This window comes from Leptonychotes weddellii, unplaced genomic scaffold (assembly GCF_054177405.1).
Source record: "Leptonychotes weddellii isolate Sample4059 unplaced genomic scaffold, ASM5417740v2 HiC_scaffold_101, whole genome shotgun sequence".
Taxonomy (NCBI): Eukaryota; Metazoa; Chordata; class Mammalia; order Carnivora; family Phocidae; genus Leptonychotes; species Leptonychotes weddellii.
Genome location: NW_027677410.1, coordinates 159,893 through 181,612, shown reverse-complemented (window position 1 = coordinate 181,612; position 21,720 = coordinate 159,893). Strand labels below are relative to the sequence as shown.

General features: G+C 39.6%; 1 long non-coding RNA gene across 1 annotated transcript; it reads left to right on the top strand.

Annotated features, from left to right (window-relative positions):
- Positions 1-3,293: 3,293 nt before the first annotated feature.
- LOC145718017 (uncharacterized) lies at positions 3,294-8,047 on the top strand. Its single transcript, XR_014141534.1, has 3 exons — positions 3,294-3,501; positions 5,284-6,674; positions 7,750-8,047. It is a non-coding gene; the product is annotated as an uncharacterized LOC145718017 (long non-coding RNA).
- The last annotated feature ends 13,673 nt before the right edge of the window (positions 8,048-21,720 follow it).

The following is a 21,720-nucleotide window of genomic DNA, read 5'->3' as shown; positions in this document are numbered from 1 at the left end:
GCAGTTCACAGTGGCTTCCCATTCACACTGCCTTAATTCAGGCCCTGTGTCTAGTCTCCACCAACCTACTTCTGCCTTCCATATGGAGACCAGAGTGATTTTTATAAAACATCTCTTTTCAATCACTTTACTGTTAAAAATTTCATTAGAAGTCTTCAGTCCCCATAAGATCAAATTCAGATCCCATAGCATGATGCCTACGGCCATTCATTCTCTGCCATTTGCCCTTTCTATCTCATCTACTACTTTTTCACCACTGTGACTCGTGCAAAAATCAAACTGATGTACTTAAGTTCCCCCAACATCTTGTGCGGTCTTATGCTTCTGTGCTCATGCCATATGCTTGCCTCTGTCAATAATGGCAGGTATCCTTTTGTTAGTAGGTTGAGCTCCTCATTCTGGAATCACCTCAAATGTTGTCTCTTCTGGGAAGTCTTTTTTGTCCTGTTTAGCGGAGTTAAGCAAGTTCCCTCTGTGCTCCCATAGTGCCTTTCTTAGTTGTGTTACAATAATTGATTGTGTGACTCCAGAAGGCAGAGATCTGGTTCTCTTCCATCTGTATATCTCTGTATGTAAAATAGTGCTCAGAAAAAACTGTTTGGTCAATGCATAAACTGTTGAATGAGAGAAACTGAGATTTTGATGTTCCTAGTGTGGGCAATGGAATATATACACGGAGATGCCATTAAACATGATAATGAATACACATGAGATTCAGGTTTGGGGAATGGGAAGAAGAATGATGTAACCAACACACATGGAAAGGATGGGAAGACATTCCATGTTGGTAGCTGAAGGGCACGTAAGCGTGATGCTGGAGGAAGTCACAACAGTACTATGTCTTTGTCTCTTCTCACTAGTCTTAAGCTTGTAAGTTTTCACTGTACACTGTGCAAACTGAATAACTAGCTTAGTATTATTTTTGCACTATCTATTCAGAGATGGGTATGTGTTTCACCTCAGAAATATATACTGCATGCATGTATAATTAACATGAGATCTGCTTGAGGAGTGCAGTGGACCCATGTTCATGGGCAATAATTTGCATTCTTTTTTTTTTTAAAGATTTCATTTATTTATCTTAGAGCGAGCATGATTGGGGGAGGAGCAGAGGTAGAAGGACAAGCAGACTCTGTGCTGAGTGTGGAGCCTGACGTGGGGCTTGATCCCATGACCCTGAGATCAGGACCTGAGCTGAAATCAAGAATCAGATGCCCAACTGACTGAGCCACCCAGGTGCCCCAATCATTTGCATTCTTGAGGATGTTTATGCTTATCTTATTCTACATCTGAAATCTAGCCTTACCCATACATAGGTGAGGCTCCAAGTAACTGCCTGATTTAATTAATTTATGATAAAGTTGACTCTGTTTTTACCAATGTATCCATGTCTCTCTCTCATTATCAGAATAATGGGATTCAGAAGGCTAGGAACACCAAATGAACCTAAGGGGAAGGGATCGAAGTGACTACCTGGCTTATTTCTTACCTAGGCTTTAACTTGATGGGTCAAGAAGTTCTTGTGGTTCACTTCCAGTCTAATTCAGCCTGCTAAACACACTGGTGCTAGGGATCAAAGACCTGAATGGTAATGAACAGGGTCAGTAGGCTTGTGCGCCCTCTGCACAGCCCCCATGAACATTTGCAGCAGGGATAGTTGATAGGAGAGTTCGGGATTCTAATGACTGCCATAAATGGGCAGAGTAAGGCAGGTACATGCATAGAGGACTGGAATTTGGGAAGCAGACTCTCCTGGGAACTTCCAACTATGGAAACAGCTGTAAATTTTATAGATAATGTTCCACATGGAGGAAACACGGTTCTCGTGCTGGAAAAAGGATAGGCAGAGACTCATGTTGGCAGGGATGGGAATTCATTTTCTGTGCCTGAACAGACTCTGTAAGAGCAGCTACATGTCCGCTGGGTAACATCCCAGATGGAATAAGGAAGAATCTAGTCTTGCAAGGGATGGAAATTTGTTTTCCAAAGAGGACTCGCACCAGAACCAGCAACCTTTCCTTTTGTGTAGATTTGGATTTGCTGACTGGGATGCCTTCACTGCCCTGTATTATCTTTTCTGTTCTCCTAAGTTTTGGCCAGGGATGAGAAGTGGACATGTTTTTCAGCTTTTATTACAAGAATCCAAATTTGGGTATCCAGAATGTCTACCACAGGGAGCTTTTGTTAATAGGGGGATTTTCTTGATGTTTTATCACCAATTTACTTATTACAATTCACAGTTCAAAGAGGACTTTAAAAGAACCAAAATTTGTCATTTCTTGCTGCTGAGGAAGCCCAGTTCCTAGAGGTAGAGGGAACTATGAAAGCTTTCTTGGCCACCAAATATGATTATTGGCATGTGCACAGAAATTGTTGCTTTGATTTTGAAAGGGGATTTCTGGGAATTCAAGAAGAAACAAGACCAATGGGGAAAAAATGATTATTGAAGTCAATACAGAAACTGTGGGAAAGCAAACAGGTCAGGAGACATTCAGATTCAGAAGATGGGACTCTTCCTACTGTAATGGTTTAAGGTTTATAAAGCCGAGCTGAAGGGGTAAGGTAACTTCTGAGTGACTGAGGGCCTCAGGGGAAGCAGGGTCAGATCCGGATGTAGCAGCTGGACAAGAGGATAAACTAGCAATGTGTGCGTTACCATTAAAATAGGAAACATTGTTCATGTCCTAGTGAATTTTGAAGCTGAGGAAAGCAGTTTGGGAGAGCAGCTGGAAGGGAGTATCATGCATTTTTCTCAGGGCTCCTTAGGGGGCAGACTTAGGAAGAAATGAGTGGAATGCCAAATTCTGAAGCCTGCAGAGAGGGATTTGACCCAAATGTAGACATAACGTGGAGACTTGACTTTGGTAATTGGAAATTACAAGCTGAAAACATTTCTGAATAAGAGTTATGGTTATGGGAATGGCAGAATTGGTCTGACTTTGTCCTCTGGTAGAGAAATTCTGAAAAAAGAGCCAAAGATTGGAATTGCAGAGAATATCAGGGCCTGGAATTTAGAGGCTCGAATGCTGTCATGTGGCTTGCCTTGTTCATAGGAAAGAGGAGCGTTCAGAATAGAGACTTCTCAGTTCTACACTGGGTTCCAGGACCGAGGGAGAAGCCTTACTGGCAGAGCATCGTCAGGCATGGAATCCCGCGTGACCTCATGCCCACAAATGGAAGCGCTCTCCATATGTGAGAGTAATCTCCCACGAGCATTGTCACCAGACATAAATGTGAGATTTCTTGGTCTAGACTTTAAAATAATAGAACTCTCCTCAAATTGCAGGCTGCTATACTGACCATGTTTAGTTCTGAGATTCCATGTGTTTCCAAATCTTATGGGTGTTATTTATATGTATTTTGACAGCTCCTGGGAACTCTGAACAGATTGTGCTCAATTTGGAGGAGTCCATCTTAACTTTCAATGGAAGTGTTGAAGGCTGCAATTGCTCCTGGTTGCTTTTGCTCGAGAAAAGACCCAGACCCCACGCAGGAACTGGGGTAAGACCCCTCCGGCTGAGATGGAGCCACATAGGAGAAAATTCAATCTACAGTTATTGGGGAGATAGCTGCTTTGTGTCAGGCACTCTTCTGTGCCCTCATAGTCAAGATCTTCGTCTCCTAGAACTTATGTTTTAGTGGAATGTGACAAACAATAAATATGATGAAAAGAAATGTGTTGGAGAAAAAAAAACAAAAAAAGGAGTAGGGTAAGGGGGATTAGGATGCTAAGGTGAAGGCCTGGGTGCCATTTCCAGTGTTGAACTGGGCATCTTGAATAGGTTTCATTTAGAAAATGACATTTAAGCAATGACTTGAATGAGTGAGGGGTTAGCCTTCTGGGGGAGGTGTGACGGAGAGGGTGAGCCTTTCAGACAGAGGTGCATAGTGTGTTAGAGGAATAGGAGAGGCCATCACGGCAGGGAGGGAGGAGGAGCAGGAGGGATGGAGGAGATCTTCGAGGTGTTGAGGAAGACTGTCAGCAGCTGTAAAGATTTGGGATTTTAATTTAGTGAAATGGGGAGACACATGGGGGATCCGAGTGAGGGAGTGACATGATTTGACATATTTTGTGAGGATTATTCTCGAGTTTATACAGTTTGTGTGTAAGGGAGCAAGGGTAGAAAGATGGAGGCTCTGTCTAGGGTGGTAGCAGTGGGGTTGGTGAGAGGTGGCTGGAGTTTGGATATATACCAAAGGCAGATTTCGGGTATTTATCGAAGGCAGAGTAAAAGGATTTGCTGATGGATTGGCATGCAAAGTGAGAGAGAGACGTGAATAAAGTTTTTTGGTGTGAGCAACTGTAAGAAAGGAAGACCGTCTCCTGAGGTGGGAAAGGATGTGGGTGCAGTAGGTTTGGAGTAGGGGGAACATTAGAAATCCAGTAATGAAAATGCTAATGCTAGATGCTTTTGCCCATTTCTGACACTTGTATCAGTGTGAACCGATCAAAGATTTATTTTGTTGAACATTAGTGTCTTTGTGGAACAAAGGAGTGACCAGAAAAGAGGAGAGGACTTGTGGTGTTCTGGGATGGGGAATATTGGCATATTGTGCAGAGATGACCTTGTAGCTCTTGGACTGAGGTGTTGTCTGTCATCCGCACTCTAACTTTGCTTAATAAACTTGATTCAATTAAAAATGAGGTAGAAATAAAGAGGAAATTTGGCGTGGTGGCCCTGTAAGCTTAGGGGCAGCCTGGAAAGCACATTAAACAAGTTATTTCAAGAGACATTTCTAAAAATCCATGGGACTGACCTGTCCATCTTGTCAGATCCTGGAACAGCAGGGTTATTACAGTAGCAAGTTTGCACGATGCTGAAAAGGCTTTTGGAATATGACACCCATCTCCTCCCTTTAGAACGGGAAGCCCTCTGCTTTATATTTTAAGCCCATTCAGCTGAATAAACATGGCCAATATGAAGGAGTGTCAGTGCACAAACTGTACCTTAGGAGAAGGAGAGCCCAGGGCTCCTTTTCCTTCATCACACTTCCCTAATAACACTGAAGAATCAAATCTGGGCTATAACGCAAATGAGTGGAGCTTTCTATGGGACGAGCGAAGATGATACAAGCCCTGGGATCACTATGAAATGCGGTTTTGGCAGTTGAAATATCCTCTCTTAAAGTTCCACGCAGTTGGTATGGCAAAATGTCTTGGGCCACTTCCTGCTGGGCGTGGTTGCTCTCGCCTTTGGAAGTCTCAGCAGGCAGGGGAAGTCAGACACCAGGACAAGGAGGCTCCTTCCAATGGGGACTTATCTCTGTGCTTTCTCTTACCAGGGTTACCAGGGGAGGTAACCAGACTCCAGGACATTCCTGCTTTCATCTCCAGATCCGAGACCTCACTCCACTTCCAAGGACACTCTAATAAACAACGGCCGTTCTTTTAATATTAGTCTGAAGTTTTAGTACTGTGATAGAATAAAGGGTTAGAAATCTAATGCATTAAAATATTCTGTATAAGAAAATTTAATTTTATATAATTGCAGAACGTATAAATACGTTTATCTCATTTTTAAGATAATGAGTGCACACTTGGACTAGAAGCACACAAGATCTCAAATGAACTGTACTAGAACAAAAGTATCCTAAGTGTTAAAACAGACATAATCTCTCATTAAGTTCACAGTGGCCAGATAGGTTTCTTCTTAAGCCTTCTTATCTGATTTTTTTCTCTTATCAGCATTTTGGAGGCAATAATACACGTAACTGTAGCCACAGGACTCATGCTATCAAGATTTAAAGGAGTGCAGTTAAAAGACCTCCCACGTGGCTTTGAAATGGTAATATTAAATACATTTGAGTGCTATACAAGTAATTAGCCATAGGTAATTAAGTATGGTTCACTTGATGATTATAGCCATATTCCAGACTATGTGGAAGACTCGAACTCTCTGTAAATAAAAGTATGATTATTTTCATTTCAAAGACCAAAGCTGAAAGTAGGACCCCACAGGAGGTCTGTCACCCACTAGCTTGCACATGTGACTGTGTAAAAATAACTTTCTGAGGGCAAAGATCGATGGTGTTCTTTAAAGAAGAACATAGGGACTCAATAACTAATTAGCTTATGTCTCTCTGTTCCTGTAATTGCAAACCATGCTGGAATCAACTTTCTGAAAGTGTGAAATAGCTATTACTGTACCGCTTGCTTCTACCACCAAACTCTATTTTTACACTTGGGATATTTCTTTTCTATGGACTTAGTTCAGCCAAAAATTTATGTAAGAATTCTCTCTTATGTCCAAAATATAAATATAACATCCTTCTCTAGGGTGAAACTAACAATTTTAAGAAGAATATGAGGAAAAGGTTCAGGTTGATGAGCTGAATGTTAGAAGTCAAGAGCTCTAGACTCTTTTTATCTTCAAAACAGAGCTGTGCCAATTCTCATTCTGGATTAGGCATCTCATAATTTACTTCACTTTTTTAACCTGCAAAATGGCACGGTAGACATCTATATATACAGTATCATCAACTCAAACTCACCGGAAAGATTCATGCAAGTGAATTGATTTAGAGATAGGGTCTGGCTTTATCGTAAGTGACATTTTTAAATAGACAACTGGGTAGAAGTAACATAGCAACATAAAGATAGACTTGTATTTTCATAAAACTTCATCACAACTAGTTGAAAAGTGGAAAAGAAAAAACCCACACAATCCAACCAGGTAATTTGATCTACTTAATATCAAATATTTTTTAATAAATTGTCAGTAGCACTGATTATAGAAGTAGGGTCTTGTCTTTCTTTCTCTTTCTTTCTTTCTCTCTTTTTTTTTTAGATTTTATTTATTTATTTATTTGTCAGAGAGAGAGAGAAAGAGCACAAGCAGGGGGAGCGGCAGGCAGAGCAGGCAAAGCAGAGCTCCCTGCTGAGCAAGGAGCCTGATGTGGGATTCGATCCCAAGACCCTGGGATCATGACCTGAGCCAAAGGCAGACGCTTAACCGGCTGAGGCACCCAGGCATCTCAGGGTCTTGTCTTTCCCTGCTTTGTTCACTGTTGGCTGACAGTGTGTAAAAGTGAGGCCACATTTGACATGTAGTCATGATCACAGAAACTTTTAGACCTAGTCATCTGGAATGACTACACCTGGATGACTCTCTCTCATTCTTCAGGCCTTAAATATCGTGTCCTCAGACAGGTCTTTGTTGACACCCTCTGTCTAAAGAAGCCTTTTCTCTTAGCACTTTCTCTCTTAAAATCACTTTATTTCATTATTTTATTTTATTTTAAAGATTTTATTTATTTTAGAGAGAAACAGAGAGATAGTGCGCACACACGGAGGGGAGGGGCAGAGGGAGAGAGAGAGAGAGAAACCTAAGCAGACCATGCTGAACACAGAGCCCAATGCGGGGCTCGATCTCATGACCTTGAGATCAGACCTGAGCTGACTCTCAACTGACTGCGCCATCCAGTGGTGCAGGTGCCCCTGTTTCATTCCTTTAGAACACTTAGAGTTTGGGGTGCCTGGATGGCTCAGTCATTAAGCGTCTGCCTTCAGGTCAGGTCATGGTTCCAGGGTCCTGGGATCGAGCCCCGCATTGAGCCCACATGGGGCTCCCTGCTCGGCGGGAAGCCTGCTTGTCCATCTCCCACTCCCCCTGCTTGTGTTCCCTTTCTCACTGTGTCTCTCTGTGTCAAATAAATAAATAAAATCTTTAAAAAAAAAAAGAACACTTACGACTTTTAATAATCATGTTTTTAAGATGTTTGGGGTAATTGTCTGTTTTTCTCCTCCAGGATGGATGTTCCATGAGGACCTTGCTTATCTTGTCTGTCAATGTCTAGCTCAATGCTGGGCACATGGAAGATACTCAGGAAATAATTGCCAAATGGTTGGAATAATGAACAAAGAAGATTGAGCACTGCCAAGGTCAGTCAATAATGGTCATATATAATTGATCAATTATATGTTGATACAATGGGGGAATACAAAGAATTGTATGTCCTCTAATAACTGTGTTTTTAGTTAGAGAAGTCAGGCACTTGAAGCACATATAGTTGTATAAGAACCATTGTATAAACTAGGGGGGCAAAAAAATAACTATCTTTCCAAGCCTGATTTCTGTTTTGAGAACTGATTCAGCGGGTAGAAACAATTAAAACAATTTGGTGTCACTCCCACTGAGTTAGATTTAATTTCAGGTGGCTGACATATTGACAAAGTCTTCAGTGGTTATGTTAGTATACCAGTCTGATGACAGGTATTAGTCACAATGGCCCCGGGTGAGTTGCCCATCACCCATTATTTGTTCTATCCTGGTCAGGTAAAACGCTCTTCATTTCTGTCCTGAGAGGCTCCTCCAAGCGTTGTTGTCTTTCACATAATTGAGCCTTGCTCATCAGTCCCATATCTCTATTCTGGCTCAGAGAAATAGGGAAAGACAGAGTGGAAGCCTTGTGATTTTTAATGGTTTGAAAGAGGAACCATTTATTTGCTCCCAGTTCTGCTGGTCAGCAACTTGGGCAAGGCAGAGAGAGTTTCATCACTGCTTCGCATGGTGTTGGCTGGACTCATTTATGCATTTGTGGTTGTTTGGCAGATAGGCTGGGCCTGGCCTGTTCCGAACCACTTCACTCATATGTCTGACAGTTGCATGGGACTGTCAGCCAACCCATCTTAGTTCTCGTCCCTGTGATCTCTCCATATGGCAGAGGAGTCCCCCCTAAAGGTAAGACCTAATGCACAAGCACTTAACTAGCTTCTGTTTGCACTGCATTTGCTGATGTGCCATTGGCCAAAGAAAGTTACATAGCCAATCCCAGAATCAGTAAAGGAGAGAGGATTACACAAGGGGGTGGACACCAGGAAAAGTGTGTCATTAAAGGGAACAAGCTAGATGATATTTGCAGGCAACAATAGACTAGGAGCTCTGTCCTTTACAAATACTGTTATGTTCTCAAATATCATTAAGACAGAGCAGCCCAGAGATCACATAATTAAAATGGAGAGGTACAGGATCCTGGTTTTGTGTTAATGCTTTCATATCTGAGGCAGTGTTCCCTGAGAGTTCATTGTTAGAAGCATCAGTATGAAATCCAAGGCAGAATAAAAGGCCTTGTTAAGTAAATCCTTGCTCTAAAAAAGTGATGCCACCAAATATTGAGAACAACAACTCACATTCATCCTGAGGAACAAAGAACACATCAGGAATTAAACAAGCGTTTGCAGCTACTTAGAAAATCATTAGTTTAGCAAATCTTTCTTATGTAATTGGTATTTGAGGCAGCTTAGTGGAAAGGGATGTTATTTTGCTTTTATTAAGCATCAAATATTTAATGCATTCACATAACACATTTTGAGAAAAATCACCCTTATCCAGTGGGCAATCTTGACTGCACCATGCTATCAAACTTTATTGCTCATTTTGCAGTCATAAGGGACAGTTCATAGTTTTAATGAAACAGGAAATATTTTGATTAGCATAGCAATTTTTATTGAAACATTTATAGTATTCTAAAATGATTAAGTAACCATAATTAATGCGATATTCATTTCTTATTGTAAAATAAAGATGGTTATTATCATCAGGCAGTGAAAGATAAAATGGGTTGCTTTAAATGGAATCAAGTCATGAAATAGAATACACGGATTGTGCAAAGCCACTTCCCTAATGGGTTCGCTGCTCACAATCAGTGTCCAGGGTTCTCGAGGAGTGCAAACATCACACAAAACCCAGGTGTTTTCTGGATGTTACTGGAAGTCAATGGATGAGACTAATTTTGTGAAATAAAGTGAAACAAAAACCTCCCCGGAAGAAAGCAGAGAGCTTTCTGAGTGCGTCTTTCAGTGATTGATGAAACTGAGTTAGATGACAAGATAACAGTATCTAATCTAATCTAACCATCCCCCAAATCATTATTTCAGCCATATCTTAGCATAGGAAAGAGAAGAGCAACTCAGGTTTAATGTGAGTATTTGCTGTGTGCCAAGAACTGCTTTGATTTCTTCATACGTATTATTTCCCTTAGACACTGGAAAACTCCGTGTCTGCCAAATGATGCATGATATTGTTGACTAAGTGACAAAAAAGTTCTTAGACTCTCTCTGCCATATTGTATGTAGAACAGACAGTAAAGAAATGGAAAATGAAAGAGGGAGATGATTTTTATATTGCTCCCCCCCTGAAAATTTCTCTGTTGTTTATTGTTTATTAGTACAATTCTGGATTTCCTTAAAGCGTATTGGTCTGCTACATAGTTATAAGGGGATCCAGAGGATGAAATACACATTTAACCCTTCAGCTGTGCGTCCTTATGGCCATCATCAAAATTACTTATATGTTCAGTGTTCAGCTTGGTAACAGATTCCCTTTTGAACACTATATGCTATACTCTTGGCAAATGGACATTTGCATAGTTTTCAGTTTGGGGCTATTGCAGTAGGGTGGGTATGAATATTCTAGTGTATGTTTCTGGAAGAATACACATTTTGGTTGGTTCTATGCCCTTATGTCCAAAATATAAATATGTGTAAATGGTCAATTTTGGTAGACACAACCAATTTTCTAAAATTAAGTCAACTATATTCCACCATCATGTATGAGAGTCTGGTTACTTAATATCTTCACCAGCATTTACAAATGTTTTCTCTTTTCCATCTAGCCATTCTCTTGTGCATGTGATTGCATTATGGTTTTAATTTTCTTTTCCCTCATGGCCAGTGGAATAATCGCCTTTTCATATGTTTATTGACTATTTGTGCACACTGTTTAGAATTTTTAAAGAGCACTTTTATTTGCATAAAGGGGAGGTACTTGGGGGGTAGTTTTTTTCTGATAGCCTCAGCCGGAAAGTCATTTATTCATAGTTGGTAAATTCACTGAGCCAGCAGGATTAGGTACTGTGACTGACCAGCTGAGTGGTCTGCAGTATTCCATTTACTTGGTGTTCATAATAGAGTTGTCTTGTTTTGTTTCTTTAGGGTAAGACTGTATCGTGAACATTTTCTGCAGCTTTTTCCCATACAATAGCACAGATCTATTTAATTTTATTTAATGACTGAATAGTAGTCAGTATTTCATTTCACAGGACACAGAACTTATCCAACCAGCCCCTTCTTGGTGGACATTCAAGTTATTTTTTATTTTTTTACTCCCGTCAAAAATGCTTCAATTGATATCATTGTGAATTTGTATGATTTCTGTGAGTAAATACCTAAAAGTGGGATCTCTGGTTCAAAGGTGGTGCATATTTAAAATTTTTAATTAATGGCGACCAGAGGTCCTCCAAAAAGATGGCATGAATGTAATAAAGTAAAGAATTCTCTGTTCCTTGCCACCACACCAATATTGGTTAATGCCAATAATTTTATTTTTGCCAAACAGCTGAGTGAGAGATGATACATGTTTTCTTGAATTTACTTATGTCTTTTATATTTTTCTTCTATAAATTGCCTGTGCATATTCTTTGCTCAGGGCTACATAGTTCAGCTTTTTCAGGGGCCAAGTAGTTGAAGTAAATAAAGGATTGAGGCAGGGGTAAGACAATGGGGAGGGAGGGGGTATTGCAGAACTGCCTCACCACTCATTTCACATAGGATTCCTGTTTATCTTTTCGCTCATCCATTGCAAATACTTTCCTTTTGTCTGGCACTTTGTTGTGTCTTCCACTATGTTTTTAATTTTTCAAAGAGCTATTTTTTTTTGTTGTTATAGTCTGAATAAAACAGACTTCAATCTTTAACTTTCAGATACTGTGTTAGAATTATGTCTTTTCTTCAGTTTTACTTTGATTTATATTGTTACTGTTTTTCCCTATCCTATTAAGTTGAATTCATTTTTAGTCTTTTTTGGTTAATAATTAAAGGTCAGCTGTGAAGAGTTTGACCACTCTTCGCCTAGGACATAAAAAAAATTCCAAAAAGGAGACTCAAATAATCTTTAAAAGTAGGATGTGGCTAAAACCGTATTAGAGGAAACTTCATAGCCTGAAATATTTTAAGCAGGCAAGGTTGAAGTCTTTCTTTCACCAGTATCCACAAATGCAAATGGCATCATTTTAGTAAATTCCCATTAACCTTGGCTCTAGGTATTTGGAACTTTTAGTAATGATGACAGAATTTGAATAGAAACTTCCCTATGCTTCACAAATCCTTTATAGATTATAACTTGTATAAACAGACTCAAAGAGAATATATATATATATATATATATTTAAAAATCTTGTGAGAAAACTTGTCTTAAGCACCTTCTGACAATTTGACCCTACTTGTTAAATATGAATAATTTGTGCACTAATTACTGATAACTTGTATGAATTGGAAAAATCAGTTAGCACTTGGTTAATCTAATTTAAATCGGGGTGTGTGTATGTGTGTGTGTGTGTGTGTGTGTGTATTTAATGAATGAATGCTTGTAAAAAATGAGGGTAATTTATTTTTATATGATAGTAAAAGTGAATGTGTTTCTTCCCTTTATTCAGTTTCTGTTCTCTTCCTTAGAAGGCAATTACTGTTAACATTTGGTTGTATATACTTCTAGGACCTTCTGTATACACTTATGTTTATAGAAACATGACTCTTAAATTATAGATGTGGGCATACAGGTGCAGTTTTTAAAATATGCAAATGGGATTCTATCGTGGCTGTTTTTATTTCACCTATCTTTGTGATCTTTGCCCATTTGCACAGGTATGGTCTCCTCATTTCTCTTACTGGCTTCATAGTATTCCACATATATGCACAATAATGTATTTATCGGAAAACATTTAGAGTATTCTTTTTTTTTTTTTAAAGATTTTATTTATTTATTTGACAGAGAGTGAGATAGTGAGAGCAGGAGCACAAGCAGGGGGAGTAGGAGAGGGAGAAGCAGACTCCCCACTGAGCAGGGAGCCCAGTGCGGGGCTTGATCCCAGGACCCTGGGACCATGACCTGAGCCGAAGGCAGACGCTTAACAACTGAGCCACCCAGGCATCCCATTGAGAGTATTCTTAAAGTTATACTTTGACAACAGTGTAATGACCATTTTTTAAAGACAGCTTTGTGCACATTCTGGAGGAGAAACCCCTGGAAATGTAATTCCTTGGTCAGAGGGGATGTATATTTTAAAAATTTGGATTGATGATACTAAATTGTTCTCCAAGAAGCTCTGTCTGTTTATATGTCCACCCTCTCCAAGTGTAAATGTCTGATTTCCCATAAAATATTCAACAGTAATGATTACTAATCTTTATAGTTTTTGCAGTAAGATAGGTGAAAAATTGTATTTTATTTTACTTTTGCCTAACTGGGAGTGAGGTCGAGCATCTTTTTCTTTGTTTATCATCCAGTTATGTGTACTCTGTAAATTATCTACGCAAAACATTTACTTGGACTTCTCTCTTCTCGAGTAAAATAATTTTAGGTTAGCTTTACATATATGCAAATATAGTTCTACATTTCTACTGAGGATTTTTATTTTTCTGAAACCCAAAGCACAATACAGATGACATGGATTGTGACTCTTTTGCCTCTCCTCCTACTGTTTATATTTACAGGCTATCTTCTAGTTGTTTTATAAACAAGCACATTAATTTTTAGATCATCGAGATATATCTTTGACAGGAATTCATTTCATGGTCACTACCCTGCATTCTGGTTCTTCCAAAGGTCAAGCCATTTCAATAGTCTCCCTCACTGTTGAGGGACAAACAAATATATTTCATCAAATGTGTTGAAAAAGTAAAATCTATTCTTATTTTGCTTTTCAAGACTGATAGTGTTTCAACAAAAATCTTTCACAAAACATGGCATGGAATTACTTCTCTGAATTCTGTGTTTGAGTACATGGTATGGACATTTCATTCACTTTAAAACAGATACTACTAAATTATTAAAGAGGGAATATACCTAAGACTTTTAGAAGAAAGAATTGTCATGAGGGTGTGGACCTGAAAAAGAAGGTCCAAGTAGAGAGAGTAGAGAGAATTTGGAAACCTGGTTTTGGTCCCGTTGTGCCACTAACTAGTGATATGTTGGTTCACTTGTATTTGTGATATGTTGGGGGTTGTGGTTGATACTTTTAATGGTTTCTTTTGTCTTTCACCTTCTGTGCTACACAGTACAATTTCATGCGAGTGCTTTCTTAGCATGCTGGTTTTCAGGATGAAAATATCTCCTGAGGTCAGTGAAAGGGTGGTCACTTATCCTCTTGAAGAGACATGTGGGCGGTGGTCCAGTGGCGAATCTGACGCATGTGTGCACCGCCATTAGTAACCACACAATATTTTGACTCTCTATTGAAATTGCATTTTTACAGAGAACTGGGGACTACATCAAACATTCCCAACTGGCAGTCAGATTTATAGAAATTTAAAGCTTAATTCAGCAGTGAAACTTGTCAGTCAGAATGACTGACATCCTAACAACTCCAAACCTACATCTTAATTTATTATTTGAAGGCCAACCATTCCTTGTCGTTTTAAAGCTGACTTGATATAAACTTTTAAACCTTAACAAATATAGAAATATAAATATAAAAAAACATAAAAGTGTTCTCTTTTGAAATCGACAATTCAGATTTTAAAATGTGTCTTAAACATTTTAAAAGAAAGCATCCTTCCACTGACATTCTATCATCTATCATCTTGTGATCTCTAGCTATTCTTGCTGAGGGGAGCCTGCATGCCGCTGTTGGGTCTTGCCAGCACACACAGAAATCAAAGTCCTGAGTGGAATTACCAGACCTAGAGATGATTATGTTAGCCATTAAATCATAAAGGACTCAAGGACGCCGGGGTGGTGCAGTGGGTTAAGCGTCCGACTCTTGGTTTCGGCTCAGGTCATGATCTCAGGGTCCTGGGATCAAGGCCCTGTGTCAGGCTCTGTGCTCAGCAGGGAGTCTGCTTGAGATTCTCTCTCCCTCTCCCCTGCCCCTCCCACTTGTGCACGCTCCGTCTCTCTCAAATAAATAAATAAATGTAAAAAAGTCATAAAGGACTCAATTTGCAAAAATTGGAAAATCTCTACTGTGCAGGTAAGTTTACTTCGTTGAAATTGTTGTTTTTACAGTTGAGGCTAATACAACAGACAGTAACAAAAGATGCCCCTAAGTGCACAATATAATCTGAGTACAGCAGGCTGCATATTATTGTTTTTAAAAAAGACCTACATTGGTAAAATATATATATTTTACACACGTATTATTATTACTGAGAAAAATGACATGTATCCACTCAATATTTATGTATAAAACAGGAACCCTAAAGTCTTGAGTATGTCTCTTTAAGAAGCTCTGTCTCAAGGCATCTTTTTAAAAAGTGATGACCTTTGGGAAAAGCAAAATTAATACTATAATAAGAAGCTCACTGATTGTGAGAGGATGCCATTGTGAATTAATAGATATGTCAATATACAACATCTTTGAAAGGAAATGCACTTTACTTCACTTTCAAGAGAGACAGCATGGTAGAGGGTCAAGGAGTATCTGACAAATTGTTAGGAGATGTAAATTCTGGTCCTGGAACTGGTACCTGTAATTTGTGTTATCTTAGAATAGTAAACTTTGAGGGTCAAGTTTCCCTTAGTTGTAAGATGAGGCACTGGATGGTTCTTGGAGTCTCTTCTGTCTCTGATATTCTGATTCCAAGAGATTCACATTCATCACAATGAATTCTCCAGTGCAAAAGCTACTAGCTGGAAGCAGTCAAAGCACTTTTGGGAGCAACTGTGATATTCCCCCTCATTCATTTATTTATCAAATAGTATTAGTTACTTAATATGTTCCAGATACACTCTAGGCATTGGGAATAGAAAATGAATCAAATACAGTCTCTGGCCCCAAGAAACATACAGCTTACAAGGAGTCAGCCACATAACAAAAGAGTGTTTCAGATGCACGACACACAGTGCACAGGGGGTACGCATTGGGGAGGAGGAATCTGCCACCATTTAGTTGGATGAAGGGAGAACGGACAGAAAAAAACTTTGAAGAGGAGGGAAGAACTGAATAATCTCTCGGAGTTCGCTAGAGGGATGGTGGATGGTATGGAGTAGGCGAGAGTGGGGAACCTAAGATTGCACTGAAATGGTTATTTACTTAGGAAGAATGAGAGTTTTAGGCTCAAAGAGAACATAAGCATTTGTGAATTAAATTCCACTTTGTATATCAACACCAAGATGTCGTGATTATTAATTAATATGGTGATGGCCTGCGAGATGTAGGAAGATGTTCACAACACAGAGGAGAGCGCTAAGCTGTCCTTTTAGGGAATTGTAGGAAGGGAGCTTCGTAAATTTGTAGTTAACTGCTTTTATTATTTTTTCTTCTTCTTTTATGCAGGTAATGGATTAAAACATAACACAGAAGGGTACTCTGGTTACATGTATTATTTAAACTAAAGAATGAAGAAAATAGATTGCTTATTGCAGAGCTATACCTTTGTACCTATCCATAATACACCAAAAAGTATGCTTTACTAAATAATAATCCCAACAGAACAGATTATGACTAGCAGGTTAATGTTTGTTATTTAACCCCCGAGTAAAAAGTGGGCACTAGGGCTACAGTGAGCCTGTCATTAACTGCTGTAATTTCTTAGGGTTATTGCTATTGTATCATGAACATATCTAATGACCGAACAGTTTTATTTGCCGTGTATGTTGTATTTACCGTACTTTACCGAGATGGTCCCTATATCCCTGCAGAGGCTGTGCTTCCACAAAAATACTGGAAATGATAGCGGACCCGTTATTCTTTTTTATTGGTGTCAATCATTTTGATGAGGGGATATCTGAACGTGGCATAGGCCTTATTGAGAGGGCTGCAACGTGCCCTTTAACGGCTCAGCTCTGGACGTCGTGTGATATGTGATGCAAATATCTGTTTGTCTTCCAGACTAGACTGTAAGCTCCTCTGAGGGTAATAACCTCGTCGTCCTGACTTTTTTATATTACTCCTATGTATGCGCCCTCTATCCCCCTTCTCTTCTCAGACCTGATGAAACGCCAATGTTTGCTAAGGAAATAGCATAACTACACAGCATGTGATAACTCTGTGTAAAACAAATTAGTATTTTATATTCTTGACATTGGGATATGTGTTTTATTAATTAGCAGACTAGCTTGAAGCCAGCCAACCTTGAATTTGAGTCTGGTCCTGCCCTGTGAGGGATGGTAAAGTAGAAGCACATGCTTATCACAGGCCTCTTTCTATTCCATGCATAGTATCGAACACTTTATCTCATTGAATCTGTACAACAACCAGGAAAAGTATGCTAAAGAATCCCTTTTACAGTTGGAAGAACTGAGGCTTAATTAATTCCCCAGGTTCCCACAGCTAGTAATTATTGCAGCTGGGATGTGTTCACAAACATTTTTCCAAAGCTTGTACACTGCTGCTTCTTTGAAATTCCTGTGTGCCCTTGGATGAGGTACTGGCATCTCTGAGCCTCCATTTTTCCATTTCGAAAAATGAGGGTGTGACGATGAATTTTCAGTGTCAAATTGGCTAGGCTACTACGCCAAGCTTTTTGGTCAAATACCAGTGTAGATGCTGCAGCGAAGGTCTTGTTAAGATGTGATTAACGTTTCAATCAGTATACTCTGAGTAAACAGATTACCCTCCATAATGTGGGTGGGCCTCATCCAGTTAGTTGAAGACCTTGAAAGACTGATGTCTTCGGAAGCAGAAGGAATTTTGCCTCCAGACCTCAACATAGAAATTCTACCTGAGTTTCTAGCCTTCCAACTCAAAACATCAGACAATAGCAGCTTGCTGGATTTTCCACTTTCTGGCCTGCCCTTCAGATTTCAGATTTACCAACCATATGAACCAATTCCTTTAAATAAATCTCTCTGTCTCTCTATGTCGGTGTCTGTCTCTGCCTCTCTCTGTGTATACGTACATACATTGATTCTATTGATTCTGTTTTTGTGGAGAACACTAACACAGAGGTGAAGAATACTTATTTCGTGGATATAAAAATAAATACTGGATGGGGTAATTGATGTAAAAACACCTAGCATTCCCAACCACCCAGTATGAGTTTTGTTATGTTTCTTCTCTATTTTTCGTCTCTTTCCCTACTGTCTTCTTTCATGCTTGCTTTTATTTTTTCTTTCTTTTGCCTTTCCCTTGTGATGCAACAGTTTCTTTATGGCATAAAAATAATATCTTTTTAAATTTACTGTTTCAACACAAATATTCTATTTAAAGTAGAGTGATAGTGCATGACCATTACTGCCTACAGTGGTATTTACGTGTTTGCTTTCACAAGTGAGTAATGATAATTCATATACGCCATGTGGCTGTGAGTAATTGTTCCCTTCTGAAGATAAAGGTTAGAACGGTCTGTAGCCATCAGAAGTTATTCACTGAGTGTGTACAGTTTCAAAATATATTTTCCAGAGTGGTGTTCTGTCTCTATTTTCATTTAAATATTCCTCATTTTTATGCAACGCAGACTTTACATTGGAAAAGCATTTTATTGTTGATTTCTTCATTGGATAAGTAGTATGGTGAATTTGACACTCAATTCACTTTTCCTTCCGTAACAAATTAGAAAATGCTGGGAGTTGTGAGGTCTCAATATAGGGATTGAGAATGTGTGTAGGGATATAAGATGAGAGAGAGCAAGAGAGACAAAGGAGAGAGGGAGAGAGATTTGAGAGGGTAGCACGAAGGCTCTTTTATCACGGAAGCTATCACCAGCGTCTTAACTACTGATACATGAAATTTAATTTACAAGAAAGAAGGTTTGCTTCTTAATACTCTTGGGAGGCAGCTCATGGACCGAATTCCCACTAAGATGTCAAATGTAAGCTCCTAAAGGGCAGGGACCGCGTCTTGATCACTGCTGTAGTTTTGACTGCTAGCACATAGGTGCTTAATAAACATTTTGATTGGATAAGTGATGCTAGAATCGATTCTGGAGTCTGAGTGTGATGAGTTAAGCAGGAGTGTGTGGATGTACTAGAAGCTTAGCAGCAAAGGTGGGGCAATTGATGGTGTAGAAGGGGACAAAGGAAACAGAGAAGCTTTGTAGTAGAATAAGCCAACTTGACACATTTTATCATTCTGTCACAAACAGATCAGGACGGTGTCAGCTTCCTATCTCTACTTACCTCTTAGGTATAAACTGTGTTGACGAGTCAACTGGCCAGCCAGCTATGCTGCTAGTCATGGCTGAACCGAAAACAGCCCCTGTGGACAGCCCAGGGGGCGGGCAGCCTGGTAGGATGGCAGGCATCCAGTGACCATGCACTTGGCTTTCCCTGGCTGAGATCTTGCTCTCTCCGGCAAATCCAACCTCCCTGCCATTCCTGAGGCAGTATCTGTTGTGCTCACTGTTGCAGTGCTATCCTGAAGGAGTTAACGCAGCTTCCAGAAGGGGCCTAATTTAGAACCTGGCAACAGCTTAGCCACTGAAAGAAATATGGCTCATTGCATGCCAGGTGATATAAATTAAAGTTAATGTTACATGTGATGAAATGTCCTTTTAGATATTATGTGTAGTTTTGAGTATTAGGAAGTCCCAGTAGGCTACTTTTTTTAGAAATCATTCTACAAGATTTCCCCTTATATTCCTTCTTTTAAAACCACCAGGAAAAGGTTATATGAATAATCATATTTTTAGCATAGCAGGTAGACTAAACATAAAAAGTTATTAATAATAGACTCTGAAAATTTCTATCACAGAAATAACAGCCAAAAGGTTAGCATATATTGTATAAAAAGCTCACATTTCTTTGGTTAAAAAAACAAACAGTAAAGCTCCCTTAAGAGTTTGCTTAAGCGGAGATATAATTAGTTTGCACACATATGGAAAAATATCCAACTAAGCTACAAAGAAATTAAATTTAAAACATCTATGACATTACCTCATACTCTGGCTGTGCAAACCTGGAAAAATTACTTGATCTCCCTGCTTCAGGTTTTTCATCTGTTAAATGGGGTAAAAATATGACACAGGGATACTATGAGCATCTCATGTATTTTTGTGCATGTATTAACCATACGTGAAAACTGCTGACACACTACCTGGCTCAGAATAAGGCTCAGTAAGCTTAGTTGTTATCATTATTATCCCAGCATTTAAAAAAAGTGATCATATAAGCTAAAAAACATGCTGTGAGAAGTACGTATGTTCATACTGCAGCTAGCGGTATAAATGGGAATAAGCTTTTTGGGAATCAGTATGAAAATATGGTTTAAGAATTGTAAACTTTTATATTCTTCACACAGTAATTCCAATTAAAGGTTATTTATCTTAAGAAAAAAAGATTCGGAGAAATTCAAAAATAACTCTGTGTACAATATACATAACCTTCACACTACTGCAGTGCTCAAAAAGTCTCTTTCTATGAAGAACTATTATGTAGTCATTAGAAATAATAATTACAAAGATTATTTAGCCAACCAAAAAACATTAGTATGAGGAAGCAAATAATGCAAATAAAATAAAAAATGGTCCCTATAGCAAAGACAGTGTTTTCTGATTTTTCATTATCAATAGGACCCCCCCCCGCCCATCCCCATTTTGGCTCTGGGATACAGAGCAGAGCAAATAACTCCTCAGGAAAGAAAAGGAAGTGACATGGAGGACACGTCTTGTGAGTGTGGTAAGTTGGAGACAGGGAGTTAAGGGAAGTGAAATAATGAGGCCATCCTATCATTGCCTCCCCACTTCCCCCCAGGCTCAAATCTTAGAGGGAGTGGGTGTTACCAGATAACAGCGACAAGAAAGCCAAAAGCAAAGAGCCTTTTGTGTCCTACTTTCCCTGTGGAGCTTGGGGTGGGGGAAAAGGAGAAGTCCGCCATGCCTAGTAACCTTGCAGCAACATGATGCAGGCCCAGCAGGATGGGAGTGGTGATGTGGTAAGCTTGCACAGAGGCGCAGTTGTGAGTTAGAGCCTCCATCAGCTCCCATTGCCATGGAACGGGCCCCAAAGTGAGAGAATGTGCAGTATGCACTGTGGGAGAATAAGAGAATAGCTAAAACGAGAGACTTTCATGAAAGTATTTGCCTTGAGGTGGAGATGATCTTGACACATAATCCAGGGGAGGTTCACTTTAACCAGGAGCTACTTAAAAGCTGTGACTAAAACCCAGAAGGGTGAGATTAAGGTGGTGTCAAAAATAGGAGAAAGGTTACCATACTCAGTCTGAGGCAAAAAACAAATCGCAAATGCACTGCTACTTGCTTAGTGGACACCAGTATGAGGGGCATTTGGTAGGTAGAATAATGGCCCACCTAGGCATGTCCGCATCCTAATCCCTGGAACCTGTAAACATTCTACCTTTGTTGGCAAAGGAGGGCATTGCAGCTGTGACTAAGTTAAGGACTGTGAGATGGAAATTATCCTGGTTAAACCCAACGTAATCACAGGGGCCCTAATGAAGGTTGAAAAGGAGGCAGGAGTGTCAGGGTCAGAGGAGGAGATGTGATGATGGAAGCAGAGGTCAGAGTGATGTGGTCATGAGCCATGGAATTGTGGGTAGCCTCTAGAAGCTGGAAAGGGCAAGGAAACAGGTTCTCCTCCAATGCCTCCAGAAGGAATACAGCCTTGCCAAAACCTTGATTTTAGGACTTCTGCCCTCCTGAACTGTAAAATAATATAGTTGCATTTTTTAGTTTTTAAGCCAATAAGTTTGTAGTAATTTGTTACAGCAGCAATAGGAAATTAATAAAGGATCCAAGAAGAAACCAGGCCAGCCTTTTCACAGCAGAGACCAACAGTGATCGCTAAGGCACCATGTGGACTCCCAAGTCCAAAGTGCCCCATGGAC